The sequence below is a fragment of the Heterocephalus glaber genome, unplaced genomic scaffold, assembly GCF_053883595.1.
Source record: "Heterocephalus glaber isolate CG9 unplaced genomic scaffold, H.glaber_assembly_v1.0 deba00001442, whole genome shotgun sequence".
Lineage (NCBI taxonomy): Eukaryota > Metazoa > Chordata > Mammalia > Rodentia > Bathyergidae > Heterocephalus > Heterocephalus glaber.
This window is the reverse complement of record NW_028258296.1, coordinates 40,481,600-40,499,946: the sequence shown is the minus strand read 5'-3', so window position 1 is coordinate 40,499,946 and position 18,347 is coordinate 40,481,600.

Here is an 18,347-nt window from a genome sequence, read left to right as displayed (position 1 = left end):
GTAGAGGATCATGTCATCAGCAAATGACAATTTATCTTTTTCCTTCCTTATCTCTATGCCTTTTTATTTCTTTTTCTTTTCTTACTGCTCTAGCTAATGTTTTGAGAACTATGTTGAATGAAGTCATAATGGCAGACATCATTGTCTCATTACTGATTTTAGAAGAAAATCTTTCAGTTTCTCTCCATTTAGTATGAGGTTGGCAGTTGCTTTTTCATAGATGGCCTTTATTAGGTAGAGATAAAGACCTTCTCTTTCTACTTTTTCAGTGTTTTTATCATGAATGGATGTTAGATTTTTTTCAAATGCTTTTTTCTGTGTCTGTTAAAATAGTCATAAGATTTTGTTCTTGCTTCTATTTATGCAGTACATTTCTTTCATTCACTTGTTTATGTTGGACCATCTCTGCATCCCTGGAATGAATCCTACTTGATCATGATTTATGATCTTTTTGATAATTTGCTGCATTCTGTCTGCCAGTATTATTAGGATTTTTGCAACTGCATTTCTTAACGAGATTGGAGTGTAGTTTTCTTTTTCATTTGAGTTCTTTTCTGGTTTTAGAATCACGGTAATGCTTGCTTCCATGAGTGATTTTGAGAGTACTACTTCCTTTTTTATTTTAATAAAGAGTTTGAGGAGTACTGGCATTAGATCTTCTCTAAAGTTTTTGTAGAATTTGGCAGTGAATCCACTGGGACAGTAAATCCATTGTTAGTTGCTAGATGTTTTATTACCGCTTCAATTTCACTGGCTGATATTGGCTTATTCAGAAGTTTTACATTTTGCTTCAGCTTTGGTAGTTCATGTGTATCTAGAAATGTATTCATTTCCTCTGAATTTTCCATTTCATTAGAGCACAGGGTCTCAATGTAGTTACTTATAATCTTCTGGATATTAGCAGAATCCATGGTGATCACATTTCCATTTCTAAGTGCATAGATTTGTGTCTTTTCTTTCCTTATTTTGGTAAGTTTAGCTAAAGGTTTGTATGCTTCGTTTAATCTTTCAAAGAACCAACTCTTCATTTTTTTTTGTATAATTTTAGTTTCAATTTTATTAATTTCTGCCTTGATTTTTATAATTTCCTTCCTTATACAATGGACCCTTGACTTATGAACTCAATTCATTTGTGAGGGGTGGTTGTTACTCAAGTTGGTCAAGATCCTTTACACAGCCTTCAAAGTCCCTCTCCTGTATAATTTTAGGACTAACCTTCTTGCAGGCAGATCTTAGTGTCCCTAGAGAGACACTGGCCCAGGATTTCTCAATTCACCCCCACATGGGAACGGATGTTGTCATGTTCCTTCCGGAAGTCTTTATGAGTTAAATCTGTGTCTGAGACAGTCTGAAAGCACAAGTGGCCAGCATTTGGGTCATAACTGAAGACTTTGTTTGTAAGTTAAAACTAAAATATCAGTTGTAACTCAAGTTGATCATATGTCAGACCAGTTGTAACTCAAGGGTAAAATGCATTAGCCTTGGGTTTGAAGTGATTTTTTTGCAGGGGGGAATTTTTTTTCTTATTTTTAAGTTCTTTTATTGGTACATTTTAGGTATACAACACAATTACATTTCTCACCGGGAATTGTACCTTTACATAATGCATCTTGGTTCTTATTTTTTCCCCATTCCTAGCCTTCCCTTCACCCCCTCCACCCTTCCCAATTTATAAAGACTTTATTTCCATTTTTTCCATTTCTCAGCATTTTTCCTTTCCCTTCTTTCCTTTCCCCTGCCCCTCCCACTACCCCTACCCCTTTGGACCTTTTCTTTCTATTTTAAAATATCAATTATTCATTGTAATCATTGATACATTTTAGGTATACAATATAATGACATTCATCATTGGAAATTTGCACCTTTACATAATCTTTCTTGGTTCTTATTTTTCACCTTTGCCCAGCCCTCCCTTCAACCCCTCCATTCCTCCCTATTTACAAAGATTATGTTCCTATTGTTCAATTTTCACAAATTAATCCCATTCTCTTCTACCCTTTCCCCTAGCCCTCCCACTTCCTTCCCCTTTGCCCTTTTCTTCCTATTTCACATGACCTATTATACATTTCAGTCCTTATTTACACTTTCAGTTTCTCACACCAGAGAAACTATTTGGTATTTATACATGTTTGTCCTATTTATTTCACTTAAGACTATCTCCTCAATGTGCATCCATTTAGATATAAATGTCTCTAATTTCTCATTTTCTATGGCTGAATAGTAATCCATTTTATAAAAAAAAACCCCACATTTTCTTTATCCAGTCTCCAGTTGATGGGCATTTGGGCTGTTTCCATGTTTTAGCTATCACAAACTGTGCTGCTATGAACATGGGTGCACATATATCACTGTGGTATGATTCTTTTAATTCTTTGGGGAAGATCCCCAGCAGTGGAATAGCAAGATCAAATGAGACTTCCAGTCCTAGTTCTTTGAGGTATCTCCATACTGATTTCCAAAGTGGTTGCACCAGTCTACACTCCCACCAGCAGTGGAGCAGGGTTCCTCTTTCCCCACAGCCCTGCCAGCATTAGTGATGGGTTGATTTCATGCTAGCAGCCATTCTTTCTGGAATGAGGTCGAATCTCAGCGTTGTTTACATTTGCATCTCTCGAATGACCAGTGATGTTGAACATTTTTTCATGTATTTATTTGCTATTTCTACTTCTTTGTCTGAGAAATGTCTATTCATTTCAGATGCCCATTTTCAGATTGGGCCTTTAAATTTGGGAGGTCTAATCTTTTTAAATTCTTTATAGATTCGAGATAGTAGACCTTTGACTGAGGAAGAGCAGGTGAAATTTTTTTCCCACATTGTGGGTTGTCTCTTCACACTGCTGGTGGTTTCTCTTGCTGTGCAGAAGCTTTGTAATAAGAAGAGATCCCACGTGTTGGTAGTTTGTGCTACTTCATGGGCAACTGAGGTTTTGTTCATAAAATCTTTTCCTACACCAATGTCTTCAAGGGCTCTACCTAACCTCTGTTCCAACTGGTTCAGAGTTTCTATTTTAATATTTAGATCTTTAATCCATTTTGATTTCAGTTTAGTGCATGGTGAGAGATATAGGTCTAGTTTTAATCTTTGGCAAGTTGAAGCCCAATTTTTCCAGCACCATTTATTAAAGAGGCTACCTTTCCTCCAGTGAGGGTGTTTGGCTCCTTTATTGGAGATGAGATGGCTGAGTGTGTCTGGCATTGTTTCTGCATCTTCTAATCTGTTCCACTGATCCTCAGGTTTGTTTCTTTGCCAGTACCATGCTGTTTTTTTCACAGTGGCTTTGTAGAATTGTTGCAGGTTAGGAATTGTGATACCCCCTGCCATATCTCTGTTACCTATAATTGCTTTTGCTATTCTGGGTCTCTTCTTGTTCCAAATGAATTTTTGGATTGTTTTCTCAAGGTCCATGAAGTATGCTGCTGGGATCTCAATTGGATTTGCTTTAAATCTATATAGCAGTTTTGGAAGTATGGCCATTTTCACTATATTAATCCTTCCTACCCAGGAGCAAGGGATGTCTGTCCATTTTCTGATATCATCTTCAATCTCTCTTTTAAGAGTGCCATAGTTTTCAGAGAAGAGGTCTTTGATTTCTTTCGTTAGGATGATTCGTAGGTATTTCAGTTTTTTGGATGCTATTGTGAAAGGAATTATTTGCCCTATTTCTCTCTCAGTGAGTCTGTCATTGGTGTAGAGGAAAGCTATTGATTTTTGTGTGTTGACCTTGTAACCAGCTACTTGACTGAATTTGGTTATTAAGTCTAGAAGACTTTTGGTGACGTTCTTGGGTCGTCTATATAGAGTATCATGTCATCTGCAAATAATGACAATTTGGTTTCTTCATTTCCTATCTTTATTCTTTTTATTTATTTCTCTTTTCTAATTGCTGTGGCTAATGTTTCCAGAACTATATTGAACAAGAGTGGTGATAGTGGACATCCTTGTCTTGTTCCTGATTTTAGTGTGAAGGATTTCAGCTTTTGCCCACTTAGTATGATATTGGCTGTTGGTTTTTCATAGATGGTTTCTATCAGTTTGAGGTAGAGACCATCTATTCCAATTTTTTGTAGGGTTTTTATCATAAATGCATGTTGGATTTTGTCAAATGCTTTTTCTACATCTATGGAGATAATCATATGGTTTTTGTCCTTGGCTCTATTGATATAGTGTATTATTTTGATTGATTTGTGTATATTGAACCATCCCTGCATCCCTGGGATGAATCCCACTTGATCAGGGTGTATGATCTTCTTGATGATCTTCTGCATTCTGTTTGCCCATATCTTATTAAGGATTTTTGCATCTATGTTCATTAGTGAGATTGGCCTATAGTTCTCCTTTTCGGGTTTTTCTCTGCTTTGGGGATCAAGGTGATGCTTGCTTCCAGGAATGAATTGGGGAGTATTGCTTCCCTTTCAATTTCATTGAAGAGTTTAAACAGTAGCAGCAGTAGTTCCTCTCTACATGTCTTGTAGAGTTCAGCAGTGAAGCCATCAGGGCCCAGGCTTTTCTTAGTTGATAGGTTTTTAATTACATTTTCAAATTTCACTGGTTGATATTGGGTTGTTCCGAATTTTTAGGGCTTCTTCATTCAACTTTGGTAATTCATATGTATCTAGGAATCTGTCCATTTCTTCTGTATTGTCCATCTTATTGGCATATAGGTTCTAGAAGTAGGTATTGATGATCCTCTGGATTTCTGCTGGGTCTGTTGTAATTTCACCCTTTTCATTCCTAATTGCAAGAATTTGGGGCTTTTCTTTCCTTTTGCTGACATGGATGGCTAAGGGTTTGTCAATTTTGTTGATTCTTTCAAAGAACCAACTCTTGGCTTCATTGATTTTTTGTATCATTCTCTTAGTCTCCATTGCATTGATTTCTCCTCTGATCTTTATAATTTCCTCCCTTGTATGAGCTCTGGGGTTGTCCTGCTCTTCTTTTTCTAGAAGCTTGAGGTGCAGCATTGGGTTGTTTAATTGGGCTCGTTCTGTTTTCCTAATATGCGTATTCACTGTTGTGAATTTCCCTCATAAGACTGCTTTCATTGTGTCCCATAGATTCTGATATGTTGTATTGTCATGGTCATTTAATTGAAAGAACTGTCTGATTTCTTCTTTAATTTCCTCTATGACCCATTGGTTATTCAGAAGTGTGTTGTTCAATTTCCATGCGTTTATGAAATATTTCGAGTTTCTTTTGCTATGGATCTCCAATTTCATCGCACTATGGTCTGATAATATACAGGGGACAATTTCAATTCCTTTGTACTTACTTAAACATGTTCTATGTGTGAGTATGTGGTCCATTATGGAGAATGACCCATGTTCAGGTGAGAAGAATGTGTATTCTGATTTTGTGGGGTGGAAGACTCTGTAAACATCTGTTAAGTTCATTTGTTCAAGAATTTGATTGAGTTCTAGTATTCCATTACTTATTTTTTGTCTAGTTGATCTATCTATTTGTGACAGTGGGGTGTTGAGGTCCCCCACTACAATTATATTAGTGAATATATGACTTTTCATGTCCATTAATATTTGTTTTATATAGATGAGTGCACTAGTGTTTGGTGCATAGATATTTATGATTGTCATCTCTTCCTCTTGGATTGTTCCCTTTACAAGGATGTAGTGTCCTTCTTCATCTCTCTTAATCAGTGTTGGTTTGAAATCTACTTGATCTGCAAAGAGGATGGCTACTCCTGCTTTTTTTCGGGTTCCCATCACATGGAGTATTGTTTTCCACCCTTTAATTTTCAGTCTGTGAGTTTCCTTTTGAATTAAGTGTGTTTCTTGTATGCAACATATTGTTGGATTTTGCTTCTTGACCCATTCTGCCAGTCTATTTCTTTTGATTGTTGAATTGAGACCATTAACATTGATGGTTATAACTGAAATGTATTGACTTGTCATTGCCATGACTTTTTCTTTTTGTTGGGTTCTCCCTCTTTACATTTAATTTCTTGTCATGCCAGATGGGTTCATTCTGCTTTGCTTCCTGGAGTTGTGATCCACAACGTCTATTCCTAGGATATTGTGTCAAATTCTTTGGAGTGCTGGTTTGGTATGCATGAAGTTCCTAAGGTGCTCTTTGTCATGAAAGTATCTTATTTCTCCATCAATTTTGAAAGATAGTTTTGCAGGGTACATCAATCTGGGTTGGAGGCTGTTTTCTTTTAGGGCTTGGAATATGTCACTCCAAGCTCTTCTTGCCTTGATGGTTTGTGTTGAGAAGTCTGCTGTGATTCTGATGGGATTTCCTTTTTATGTGATTTGTTTCTTTTCTCTAACTGCTTGTAGAACTTTGTTCTTCTGTTGAGTCTCTGGAATCTTAATGATTATATGCGTATGTGTAGATTTTTTTTGATTGAGGCTATTTGGAGTCCTATATGGCTCACTTATTTGTATGTCAAGCTCTTTTCCCCTTTTGGGGAAGTTTTCTGCCATTATATCCATGAAGAGTATTTCATGTCATCTGCACTCTCTCCTGTTTCTTCATTGACTCCAATCAGTCTTATATTCTTCTTTGCATCGTCTAGCAGCTGCTGGATTGATTTCTCATGTTCCCTTATAATTTTGCAGCAATTTTTCTTTTCCTGGTCATTAATTGCAATCTTATCTTCTATATCTGAAATTCTGTCCTCACATTAGCTCATTCTGCTGTGTAGACTTTCAATGGAGTTTTTCATGTCCTGGAAATCTATTTGCATCTGTTTTATGGATTCCATTTGTTTCCATGTTCCTGAGCTGTTCTCTAGATTTATTAATCATATCTTGCTTGCACTAGGGGCACAATTCCTCCTGTTATCTGAGAAATTATTTCTGATTTCATTTTTTCCAGATCCCCTTTTGTTGCCAGTTCAGTGGGTCCAGGTGGTTGAGTATCAGAGTGTTCCATCTCATTTCCCTTTGGGGTTGCTGTAGATGATCTGGAAGTCTGCCTTTGAGGCTTCTTTATGTGTTTTCTCATTTCGACTGGGGGGGGGTGCTGTTGCCTTCTGCAGGGATTACCTCCTCTGAACTGGGAGAGGTGGGACAGGTGCCGGGAACAGTGGTAGGGATGGTGCCCCAAAAGCCCTTTCTTGTTGGCTGGGAGCAGCTGGAGGGATGGTTGCCAGGAAGCCCATTCATCTGGACCAGGACCAGTGGGACAGTGACTCAGAAGCCCCTACCTCTGGGCTGGGAGCAGTGGGACTCAGTACAGTGGTCTGGTCTTCCGATGTCCTCTGTGTCTTTGTAGTGTGGAACCAGGTGGCTGTACAGAGGAGTGTTGGGGGGGGTGTCCAGTGGATTGTTGCCAGGGTGCGGGCTGATTCAGCGTGTTCTGCCCAACTTGCAACCTTGGTAGGGCATCTGAATTGATTTTGTTTATCCAAGTCCTTGAGGTGCATCATTAGGTTACTTATTTGAGCTCATTCTGTTTTTCTGATGTGGGAATTCACTGCTCTGTTCCTCCCACTAAGCATTGCTTTCATTGTGTACCATAGTTTCTGGTATGTCATATTGGCATTGTCATTTGATTATTGAAACTGTCCAATTTCTTTTTTAATTTCATCTGTAACCTATTGATTATTTAAGAGAGTATTGTTTCATTTCTGTGTGTTTGCATAGTTTATGTGGTTTCTTTTGAGATTGATTTCTAGTTTCATTTCACTATGATTGGATAATATGCATGGGATAATTTTGTTTCTTTTGGATCTACTTAAGCATGCTTTGTTGGCTAGTATGCAGTCTATTTTAGAGAAACTTCCATGGGGTGTTAAGAAGAATATGTATTCTGTTATTGTCAGAAGGAGCACTCTATAGATATCTATTATGTTCATTTGACTGAATGTTTGGTTCAAATATAATATTTATTTGTTGATTTCTTATCTAGTTAATATGTCCATTTGTGATAGTGAAACTAATATTGTATTGACATTTCTCTAATTTTTCATGTCCAATTAGTATTTGGTTGATGAAATTGGGAGTGGAGGTGTTTGGTATTCATTGCTTATCATTCTTAACACTTCCTGATGAATTGTTCCCTTAACTAATATGTAATGGCTTTATTTGAATGTTCTGATCAGTCTTAGCTTGAAATCCATTTTTTTATGAAATTAGGAGAGCAACTCCTGCCTTTTTCTTGTTCCCATTGCATGATATAATGTTTTTCATCTTTTGATTTTTAATCTGTGAATACATTTTTGAATTAAATGTGTTTCTTGTATGCTGGATATTGTTCAGTGTTCTTTCTTGATCCATTGTGACAATCTGTGTCTTTTGATTGGAGAATTTAGGCCATTTACCTTGAGAATTATTACTGAAAGGTAATGACTTATTCCTATCATTGCATTATTTTCTTTTTGCTGATGTCCTCTTTTTTGCCCTTTTTGCTTAGCTGCCAGGTATATTAATTCATTTGCCTTAATGATGTTCTGAACTTCATTGTCTCTTTCTAGGTTATTCTTGAAAATTTTTTGTAATGCTGGTTTGGTGATCATGAGGTCTTGAAGTGCTCCTTGTTGTGGAAATATCTTGTTTCTCCATCAATTTTAAATGAAGATTTTTCAGAATACATAAGTTGGGAATGGAACCTGTCATCTTTGAGGGATCAAAGCACTTCATTCCAACCTCTTCTGGGGTCTTTAATGTTTGTATAGATAAATCTGCTGTGATTTTAATGGGTTTACCTATGTATGTGATTTGTTGCCTTTCTGTAACAGATCTTAAGATTTTGTACCTATGATAGACTTTTGGAATTTTAGTATAATGTGGCATGGAGGAGTTCTCTTTTCTCATGACTATTTGGTGTTCTATTTCCTCATTTATCTGCATGTTTATTTATTTCCTAATATTTGGAAAGTTTTCTGTTATTATTTCTGTGAACAGGTTTTTATACGATTTGTGTTGTCTTCTGATTTTTCACTTATTTCCATTATTCTTTGAATAGTCTTTTTTGCATTATCTAGCAGTTATTTGATCAATTTTTCATTTTCTCTTGCTGTTTTTAATGTGTTTTGAGTAGTTGATCTTTGAAAGGATCCTAATCGTATAGTTCTGAAAGACTGTCCTCATACTGGTTTGTTCTGCTGCCCTTACTTTCAATATGATTTTTAATCTCTTGAATTTCCATTTGAAACATTTTCATGCCTCTAATTCTTTGGTAAATTGGTCATTCATATTTTGTATCATTTTGTTTAGCTCATCTAGCTTTCTTTTGGTGTCTTCTGAAAGCTTTTTTTGTTACTACTTCCCTTGTATATTATATCTTCTTTAATTCTGCTGAGAATTCTGAGATATCTTCTAACCTCAGAAAGATAGTGGATTGGTAAGCAGCAACAAATCCGTCTCTCTATGATTTGCAATCCAGACACTGGAAAAATAAAAATTTGGAGAAAATAATTAAAGTAGATTCTTGAAACTCAGGAAGGTTCTGATTGGAAAAATTGGAATCTACAGAGAAATTGAAAATCACAACACAGAAAAAGGAAGAAGCAATCTACATTTTCTCCCCAGACTCTGGCTCATGGCTTCTGAGAAGGAAGATCAAATCTACAGAGACACAGTGAAAGGAGGTGACTCCAGTGGTCTTCACTTGATCTTAGCCAAAAGGTAGAGTCTGATCCAGATGTCTTCAAAGAGAAATGTACCAGTGAAATGGAGCAGAGGACACTGTGCAGAAGAATAGCTGATGAGTGACTCCAATTCTAAGTGTCTGCCATATCCTGAAGAGAGTGCTTGGTTGGTTGGATGCCATTCTATGAAGGGTCCAACTGAACCTGGGACTCAGAGTATCAATGGGTTGGCTTCATTTCAGGGCTTCCAGGGTTAAACTTCCACATTGACTGAGTAATAGACAACCACAGGAGATATCCATGGTCAGCATGCCATGGTTAGCCTGGCAAGAAACACTGAGAGTGTTATAAGCTAAATGACTAATGCCCCACCCATATAACCAGAGGCCAGGTTCAGCCTGAATTTCTGTGAATTTAAAAGTCAGAGAACAAGCACCCTGACCTAATACTACTGCCAGCTTACTGGTAAACAACCAGCATAGAGGTAGGCTCTGAGTGCTTCCTTTGTCTACCAGTGAGAGCAGAGTCCTGACTTGAATTAGAGACTGCCACAAAACTGTAGACCCCAAAAGATAACCACAGGCTTGAAATCACAGATAATACTTTTTCTTTTTAAATTTTTTGTTCATTTGGTTGTTTTAGTTTGCTTATTTGTTTTAGTGGTCTTTTTTTTTAGTGCGAACGTTTTTAATTTGTATTCCTTTGTTTTGTTCTTGTTTGTGTTTTTTTCTTTTTTCCTCAATATCTTCTTCACCAGTTTCCAAAGGCTTGTGTAATATACCTTTGCTCTTCAGCCTGTTTCTAATCTCCTCTTCTTCTTTTACTTCTCTATTTATTCCTCTTCTTCTTTTGAATTTTAGCCCCTTAATTACTTCTCTAATCTTAGATTTTTTTTCTCATTGCTGAGACAAAACACCTGATACACACAGTTAAAGGAAGAAAGGTTTATTGTAACTCACAGTTTTTAGAGGTTTCAGTTCATAATTGGCTGGCTGCAAGCCATGGTGACATGACAGAGGGGCATCAAAGAGGTAAAATAGTTCATGATAGACAGAAGACAGAAAAGCAGCAAGCTGCAAGCAACAGCAGCAGCCCTTTGTCTCTTCCTTATATTCTATCCAAGCCACACACCTTTAGGATGAGTAGCACTCACACCCAGGATGGGCCTTCCCTTTCTGCACACTCCCAACTCTACCAAGCCAATTAGTGGACTAAATTAATAAATATATACCCATAATCCCAGCATCATGCACACTAGATTCATCCACCTCTGTTAAACCTTGCCTATGATCAACATGAGGCTTTGGGAGGACATCTAGACACAAGCAATATCATCTCTTATTTTTACTTTCTGTATAATTTCTTTTTTTCTTCTTCTTTCATCTTCTATTTCTTCTTCTTTCATCTTCTATTTCAGTTTTTTGTCCTACATTTACCCAATTTTATTGATATCATTCTCCTCCCCAATAAGTTTCTTTGTACCACTTCTCTCTTGTCTTTGTCATATTGTAGAATTTAAAGTTTCAGTATTTTCCTTTTGCATCCTCCCATTCCCAAACACTCAATCTTTAATAGTATAACCATAAAACTCTGTTAATCTTTTGATAGTTAACTTTGCAAAATTACTGTTGAATTCTTTTCCACCATTAGCAGAAATATTGATGTTACATTAGTACATATTAGCTATAAATCAATACCTGTTCTTCCTTCATATTTACAGTATAATTGACAGTTGCTTTTCTAGGAATAACAGTGGCACATAACTGGTTCTTATGATATGCTAATATATAATTCATCTTGGACAATACTACTGTAGCTGTTTCACTTGATATTAAGAGAATCACATAAATGTTACTATTTCACTGTAAGCCACCACTCAGAAAGAGTTTGTGACATTAACAATATTAGACTACATTACCAGAGAACTTTGTTGCTAGATTAACTACACTATATCCTCCTTTCCCAAAATAACCAAGGTAGTCAAATCTTAGGGCTGTGACAAATGATTATAGTTAGCTAAACCCGAAGTGCATCACTGAAAAGTAACTAAAGAGATAATAGCAGCAAAGCCTTTAGACTATAAGCATGCACAGACCTCAGCTTAAAACAAAAAGCAAATGAACGAAAATAATAGAAACATGGGAAGAAAAAGCAACAAAATATCTCCCCAAAACTCCAACTGCCCCCAAAGCCAATCCAGGGTGCACCAATGGGCAGAATAATATATGCCACATACCTGAATTAGATGAAAGAGAGCATTTCAAATTGATACGTTGGCATTGTTGTGAATTTTTACTTGCAAGGGTGCAAATAAACTGCTGTATTGCTCAATTGACCTCTAATATTTTGGGTGTCTGTTGTTAGCTATAAGAAAAGGAGTGCAAAACTCTAGGAGTCATTTTATTTTTTCAGATAAAAACCTTATACTGAAAAAAGAGCACAGACAATTTGGGGAACTAGTACATTATTATAAATGGTGTACTGTAGCTTTTGCAGAGAAAACAAAAGCTCAGAGGGAACAGAAAAATATATATCTTTTTGTTTGGTTCCTACTATCTAGGGGCTTTTAATTAAATGAAATTAATTATATAATCCTACTCACTGTTTAAATATAGAGTTAAAATTTAAATTTAATAGATATGTTTTTAATTCAACAAAAATTAAAATATGTCATGATAGATTGATAACTAACTTGTCAGATTAAATTCTAAAATTACCTCCTCAGATGTCAGTACTTTATTCTACAGTTCACAAAGGCCAGAAAGATGATTCCAAAGATAATAAAATCTGTTAAAATTGATGCTGAAATATGATTGAAAAAATGTAAACAGAGCTTTTGTAAATAAAATGGGGAAAGGGGGTTAAAGGGAGGGGAGGGGAATGGTAAAAATTAAGAAGAATTAAAATGTATCATGTACAGGTACAAATTCCCTATGTTGGATGTTATTGTTATGTATATCTAAAATATAACAATAAAATTAAATTTTAAATAGCCTCCAAACTGATAAAAATCCACTCTCAAAAATATAATTAAAAATATTTTCAAAACTATTCAGAAAAAGAAGTTCATGTGAACTTTTTAAATCAGGCTAAAAGAAACTCAACTGGACCATGACAAGAGTCTAAAAATATAAACCCTATGCTGTCTGCTCTATTTTTAGTGCTATTTTTCATCACTAAAGTCATCTAAATGAAAGAGGGATTTAACCGGCACTAGGATTTTATTAAATGGAAGAAAAGAGATCTTTTTTGAAGATGTACTATCTGTTAATCTGTTAAAAGGAGTGTTTGTATGCCTTCCTCAAATGAAATACAAAAATTTTTCATTTATCAAATGTAACAAGAACATGGTAGCTATTGATTTTCCTAAAATTAATGTTTATAGAGAATAAGATAATAAGAGATATTGACTCTGATGTTATATTACATGTGATGATTGGATAATGTGATATTTTTCTCTTTAAAGAATAGACAGTGGCTAATAAATTCATTAAAATGTCTTCAACATCTTTGGTCAGGGATGCAAATTAAATTAGAGGAATGCAAATTAAAACAACCAATATATTCCACTTTATTCCAGAAAAAAATAGTAACTATCAAAAATATCAAATAGTAACAAATACTGAGGCTATAAGGGAAAAAGGAATCCTTCTGCATGGTGGTAAGACTTAAACTAGTATAAACACTATGAAAATCACTATGGAGATTTTTCAAAATAATAAAACTAAAAATTCCATTTGTTCCAGCTATTCTTCTTCTAGATATAAAATCATCATTCCAATGTTTATAGCAGCACAATTCATGACAGCTAAATCTTGGAAGCAACCTATATGTCCATCAGCAGATGAATGGATAAAGAGAATGTGGTATTCATACACAATGGAGTACTACTCTGCCATAAAGAAGGATACATTTGAGTCACTTGTAGGAATAGATGCACCCTGAGACATAATGTTAAGTGAAATAAATCAGACAGATGAGCTTAAAAATTGTTTTCTTTTATATAAGAAATCTAGAATTTAAATAAAAAACAAAATAAAAGATGGCTAAGAGGAAGTCAGATGAGTTTTTGTAAGGAATGAGATCGAGATAGAAGCAAGGGGAGGAGAGGTGGAGAAGGACACGACAAAACATTAGGAGACGCTACATCTATGTCAGAACTTCCCATGAGGCATGGAATCCTTATACATTGCAAACATGTATGAGTACAATACAACGATTGGAAAAAAATTATATTTAAGCAATTCTAAACCCTCTATTAATAAGCATTTTCTGTTTTTGGTATCCAGAGCATTTGAGCCATATAGGAAAATACAATTTTACTTCTATTAATATCTAGGCATTATAAATGTTTATAATTTCTTTCCTGTAAGACTCTTCATTTTTCAAAAATAAAGTGAATAAATCAAACTCTAAAACTCACTGGCTCATTTCTTTAATCTCTATGGTAAAATAGCATAGAGTATTACCACTAGCCTTGTTAAAAAATAGAGTAATCCTTATGAGCAAATATGGGATCTCTCCCTTTGAATCTATGCTTTGTAAACCAAAGAATTTAGATGTAGAAATCTTATGCTTCTTTTAGCTGAGTCTTTTCATTTCTATGTTCATTATTTCAACTTACCTCTCTCTTCCACAGCAATACTGGAACATAAAGACATAGAGGCTTTATAGATCCTACAAGAAGTTCACCAAGCATATTGGCTTGGATATCTTGTCTAAATCAAAGTGTCCTAGAGAAAAAGAGTTCCTCACCTAATTAGTACCTAATTTTGAGTTGGTGATTTGATTTTACATTTGTGTTTATCCTCATCTTCTACTGTTCCTCATCTAATTCCACTTGACTTTCACACCACATGAAAAAGCTATCAAATCTTTCAGGCTTTTGTTATGCTGTTCTCTGATGGCAGAAATTAGGCACAAGATGAACTGACATCTTCCCTTCTTCTATGGTGCTATTTTACAAGTGTATGAGACCTACTATGTGCCTGACATTCTGAGACATAGCAGGATACCTGATTGTTAAGATTGGCTCTGTAGAACAATATCAGAGTCTGGTTGGTATGATAGATATTTAAAGAAAAGAACAGGAAATGAAGGAAAATTGAAATGAGACTATTTTTTACATAAGAAAATAAACAATAAGGAAATAGGAAAAAACAAAACTGCAATTATTACATCAAACCTATTCTCATTAAAGGGAAATAGGAGATTGGTAATAGAGATTTCCCAAGAAAAGTAAAAGGAACCTCACTGATGATAGTGTCTATTTAGTTCAGTAACATTAATATTCATCTTAGAAAAGAGCTAAAGTATGGTTCAGATTTCCTTCCAGACAACTACAGAAATGCTAATAAAACTTCAAATTAAGTCATAAGAATTATATGTTTATGTCCATGAAAATTACATGGACATCCTTTTCTATTATATGTATGACCTTCAACCATCTAACTACTTTATTTTTATTTTTTTAAATTAAAATATCTGTATAGGCACATAGTAAAAACCAAATGGTCAATAAGTATATGATCATTAGCCATTGGGAAATGCAAAGCAAAATAACTCTGAGACTCTTCTTACTCCAGTTTGAATAGCTTTTTTCAAGAACATAAGAAAAACAAAGAAATTGACATGTGTAGAATGTAAATTGAAACCAATATGGATTTTGCCTTAAAAAATAAAATAAAAATTCCATTGAGTCCAGAACTACTTCTCTGTATATTTAACCAAAGAAATAAAGATAATTATATTACAGTAATACATACACAACAGTTAAGCTCTGGAAATAGCCTAAATGTTCATTAACAGACAGATGAATTAAGAAATTATTGTGTATATATACCACAGAATATTATTCAACTATAAAGAAGAATGAAATCATGTCATTTTCAGAAAAATGGATGGATCTCGAGACCATTATGGTAAGTGAAATAACTCATTCACAGTAAATTAAATGTTGTATGGTTTCTCTTATCTAAGAAACCCAAACTAAATAAACCATAATGAAAAAGTGTGAACTAACGGAGACACAGTCAGAAATAAGAAGACAGACTTACTTATGGAGGTGGGGAAGGTGACTAGGGGAAGTGGAAGGGAATAGGTTTTGACAACAAAGGGATTAAAAATAATCAAAGTGTGATATAAATTTTCACCAATTCCAGCAAACAAATTTAATATTATGTGTCACAAACATACACTACTAAAAATACATGTATACAGATTAGAAAAGAGAAGAAAATTTTGTCACTCTTTTCAAGTTATGATTTTCACTTAGAAAGTCAAAGAAAATGACTAAAATTATTAAAAGTTATAAAATAATTTAATGAAGATCTAAACTCTATTAACATAATCAGTTACAAGATACAGTGGTATCTCAGTTCATGAATGGTTCTATTTGAAACAATTTAGTATGCAAATAGAAGCTTTCAGCAAAATTTGCTTCTGTACCCAAACTCTGCATTGGGTGATGAATATAAACATGGTCATTTTCCCAAGAACACACTTACTAGAAACTTGACTGCAGTCATTTTTGATATGTAGCATTCAATAGGATGAGAATTATAACACATATATAATGTTTAAAGACATATGGGCAAACTGTTGTATAATGTGTTCTACTAGTATGAAAAAGAGAAAAATAGATACATATGGTAATTTGATTGAATTGCACAACTATGTTATTTAGGATATACAAAAGTATTTGCATCCAGGGTTGAAACCTATGATGCTTTATTATGTAGCTTTTCTGTATTCTGAAATATATTATGAAGAACATACATTGTTGATAAATTTAGAAAAAAGTAAGATTGAGTAACTGGATTAATGGATAAAGAAAATGACACAGAATAAATGTAGAAATATGCAAATAAAATACCAAGAAAGCAGAAAAGATATAATTGTTACTGTGAATCTCAATATTTTAGTATATATTTATCAAATGAGTTTTACAGTATCAATTCTAGTTACATGCATTCAACATATGTGAAAATTGTAGTTTTGTATTATGAAATAATACAAAATCATACTTTCTCAGAATCTAAGGAATATTTTTTTTCTTGTACTGGAGATCGAACTCAGTATCTTGAGTTTCCCAGGCATGAATGGTACCACTGTGGTACATCCCTTGCCCCTTCTCAGGATTTGAAACTGGGTTCACTAACTTGAAATCTGAGACCACTGGCATTTTATCATACTTTTTCTACAGGCTATTATGATGCCTGATTATACATATCATTGAGAGAGAGGGGATATTTAGAAAAGACTTCAAATCTGCATAGGATATTTACATTTAGACATTTACATGGGACTACTTATAAGGCCACTATAACTGTATAACAGATAAAGAGCTCAAGGGCATATTAATTTGAGTAAATTCTGTAATAAGGTAAAAAAAATACTCTAGAAACTTTAGGTAATTTTTTCTCTAATAAGCATATACCCCTAAAAACAATATTGATTTGATAAAAGCAGTATGATTTCTTTAGATTAATTTATCATTTGATTATCAGGTATGAGTATTTCAATATTTTTCAGTTGCATGGCACATTATTAGGTGAAACAAAATCAAATTTGAAGAAAGCCTATATTTTCCTTATTTGAATGCTGAACTCCTATTAAGAAAGCTATAGTGGAGTAATCCATTTGAAAGCAAAAATTCAATTAGTTGCAAAACTTTGGCTATATTTTACAGTAGTTCAAGTTAGTAAAGAATGTATTAATCCTTAAATTATATGTAGAAAAAAATATTTGTTAGAATAAGATAATTTAAATAAGTTTGAAATATTCATAAAGAGAATGACATAGTGTAAGAAGCTACAATATTAATGACAAACCATTTATGCATTTTTGTACCAGAAAATTCATTCAGAGTAATTTATACATGAAAACAATCAATAGAGGACCTGGGAAGATATTAAGAAGGCTATAGCAGGAATCTGTCACTCCACCTACACAATAATTGCACTGGAAGTTTTGTCGGACTTATTTTTTAATTCCTAAGCTTCTTCTGTCATTAAATTTTCAGAAGGATTGAATGGTATACTTTAGTTAATTACTATCAGTATTGCCACCTCTTAGCTCATCAGCAGCTGTTCATCCACTCTCTTCCCCAAGGATAGGCAATTCATCATATGGTTCTTGAACAGCTAGCATACAACGTGCCGGAATATGTGGACAAGAAAATTTTCCTCAAAATATTGAGGATGAATTTCTGATTACTGTTTGCTGCATATGGTAAGGGAGTTACAAATGCAGAGACAGGGACACCTATTTGCATACCCTCCTGCATTGTTGCATAGACCACTCCATTGCCCGGAAGTAACTCCTGGAGGAATTAAGGGGCCAAAACATTCACATTCCCATCATTTTTCTCTATTTTAGTACTTTTAGGAGCCAGACATTAAGACTTAGATTTTCTTTTTTTTTTTGGTACTGGGGATCGAACTCAGGTCCTTCTGCTTTCAAGGCAGGTGGTGGAATCACTGAGCTAAATCCCCAGCCCAAGACTTGGATTTTCACAAGCAACTTTATACATAAGGAAATTTCAAATTAACATACCAAAGGAGATGGTATAGACTTAGAAACTATTTGAGAAGACTAAGTTTACTTTCTATACTTATCCTAGGTCATAGAGATCGCCTTCAACATACAAACAATAACAGCAAATTCACCCTGTCCACTGGAACCATAGAAACTTCCCTGTAGTTGAAATCTCCTCCTTTTTATGATCTACCTAACTCATTCAGTTATGTAAATGTCTAATTAATAAATCAAATAGTTACTTATTAGATTTAGCTT